Source organism: Nanorana parkeri, unplaced genomic scaffold (genome assembly GCF_000935625.1).
Source record: "Nanorana parkeri isolate BGI_ZX_2015 unplaced genomic scaffold, ASM93562v1 scaffold1876, whole genome shotgun sequence".
NCBI lineage: Eukaryota > Metazoa > Chordata > Amphibia > Anura > Dicroglossidae > Nanorana > Nanorana parkeri.
In genome coordinates this window covers 107,627-110,502 of record NW_017308144.1, presented here as the reverse complement: position 1 = coordinate 110,502, position 2,876 = coordinate 107,627, and positions in this window count along the sequence as shown.

Genomic DNA, 2,876 nt, shown 5'->3' with positions numbered 1-2,876 from the left:
CTTTTCCAGACTGATAGATCTCAATTACTTTCTTTCTCATTTGTTCCTGGATTTCTTTGGATCTCGGCATGATGTGTAGCTTTTGAGGATCTTTTGCTCTACTTCACTTTGTCAGTCAAGTTATTTAAGTGATTTCTGGATTGCGAACAGGTGTAGCAGTAATCAGGCCTGGGTGTGGCTAGAGACATTGAACTCAGGTGTGCTAAACCAGAGTTAAGTTATGTTTTAACAGGGGAGAGCAAACACTTTTTCACACAGTGCCATGTGGGTTTGGATTTTGTTTTCCCTTAATAATAAAAACCTTCCTTTTAAAAACTGTGAAGAAAACATAGAAAACCGGCGCACAGATCTAAGTGCAGTATAAAAGTGACTATTTAATAAGGTTAAAAGTAATGCACTTACAGGATATAAAAAAATCCCGCCTGTCACGCATCAGATGAAAGTCCCATCATTGCAGCTGGTCCAAGATTGCTATCAGGATATGGAGAGAGCAGAGTCTAGTTCAGTCCAGAAAGATTCCAGGACGCCTGTACTGGAAGACACAGGTCTGATCCAGTGGCTGAGCACTGCTGTGGCTGGTTCTCCTCAAAGCAGGGTCACAGCTGCTGAGTACTTCTGGGTCGTGTTGCTAGGCAACGCGTTTCAGAGGTTCACCTCCTTTGTCAAGCCTAAGGGGGGAGTGGGCAGAGTCCTTTATATAGGGGAAAGGGGGAAGCATTGAGCGCTTTGGCGCCCACTACTGGGAGGAAGCCAATAGTGGTAAATTGCTGCCAGGAATGCATCATAAAAGTGGTCGGCAATAAAAACATAATAGTAATAATATTAAAAGATATTAAAAATGATCATGATAAAATAACGATACAACTATAAACTTTTAAGATTATAAAAGACCTATACGGAGCAAGAAGCAAATTAGTCAACCGTTGATGCATGGTATGCATGTACACTGTGCAAAGGTGCAAAAGAATCCTTTTAGATTTGGGAAAAGGATATATGTTTAAATTTGGGGGACTTAATGAGGGGGTATTTATTAGGAATTAAGGCCACATTTTATGTCCAGTACGCACAGATGTAAACGCATGAACAAGCGTGAACACCATGTGAAAGAGCGAAAGGTGTATTCTTTGCATTTGAGGAAAAGATAAGTGTGCATGAATATTTATTGCATGTATACAAGTTAATAGCAATATGGAGGGCAACATGCGTGTGCAACCCACTTAGATGCAAGTGCATATGTATGTGTGTGCATCGCACAAAAGTGCATGATCATAGGATTGTACTGACGTCTAGTTCCTCATTTAATCCATTAGGGTTTAGTGTATTTAATGTATAGATCCAGTATGTCTCCTAGTTACACAGTTTGCGAAATCTTTCGGCAGAGGACATACTGCTAGGGATGTGTTCAATTGCAAATACTGCTAGGCCCAATGTAGATTTATTATGTTTGGTGGCAAAGTGTCTTGGTACACTGTGGTCCTTGGAGCCCTGTTCTATATATCATCGATGTTGTCCAAAACGACAGCGTAGTGTCTTGGTGGTGCGCCCTACATATTGTTAGGGAAGGAACGAAGTCCCCCTGTTTGCTGGATTGGAACCCAATAGCAGGGAACAATCCCAGAAGGAGAGTCCAGGCTGAGGTACAAGAAAGGATAATCCAAAATGCGATGTCAGAGTACAGTCCGGGTCGAGGCAGGCAGCGAGTATCATAAACGGTGAGGCAAGCCAGGGGTCGATAACCAGGAGATCCGAATAGCAGGGAAGGGAGGCAGGAAACTGGAAATGAGGCGTTGTAGCTGCTTAGGGAATGGCAGAATAACTCAGCAACAAGTCTTGGCTCTGGCTGGAATTTAAACCCAGCAGGGGCCAGCGATGCCCCTGTTGTCTGGGCAACAGGAAGCCACAGGTCCCTGCGAACCAATGGGGCGGCTGGGAGAGAAGGAGTGTTTGCAAGGCCCTCCCCGGCAATGACCAGCACCCGAAGCAGCTAAGAAGCCACGGCATTGCCACATGCACACGTCACGCACGCATGTCATACATGCGCTCATGTGCACACATGCAGCACGCCGCCGGGCACCAATTCACCCCAAGAAGGACCCTACGATCTCCGTCGCACCCGCCGGACCCCAGGTAAGAGGGCACCCCTGGTCCCACAACACATATAGAAGGCCACAGGGGCAAGTTAGACCATAGACAACAAATTCTGTAGAGCAGTTTAGAAACTGGGTAATGGGATATTCTTTCCCCAAACTGTCCCAGTAGGACAATTGTCCATGTGTGAAAAATGCACATGTTTTGCACCTTAATTTTTCACACTGGAAGATGCCTTTCAGAGCTCCATAAAAAGACAGGAGGGACATGTGATCCTTATCTACTTTAATCTTGCTAGGAGCAATTTTATTTCCTATGTTTGGGGCTTTTCTAAAGATGACCTCAGGGTTCTTGGGGAGTTCCAGGCCCAGTACAAGATCCTGTTGCAGAATGTGCCAATTCTTTTTAAGGATTCTTTTTATGTGCCCATGCTGAGTGTTATATCTTGTTATAAATCTTGGGCTGGTATTACTATGTGGAGGGGCTTAGTAGATGATGATGGGTCAAGGAACTGACTAAAAACATCCTCTATCTGGTCTATGGGGTAACCTTTCTGTACAAATATTTTTTTTTAAACGTCACCTTGCGAGATGTACTCACTTTGCAGTGTGCAGTTCTTTCTAAGTCTGCAGAATTGACTTTTGGGAATGTTTGTCTTCCATTTTTCATGATGGCAGCTATATTTGTGGAGGTAGGAATTCCCACTTGTGGGTTTAAAGTGGTTTCTGGTAAGAATCTTCCCTTGGTCATCATGGTAAAGTTCTAGGTCTAAAAATATTAATATATCA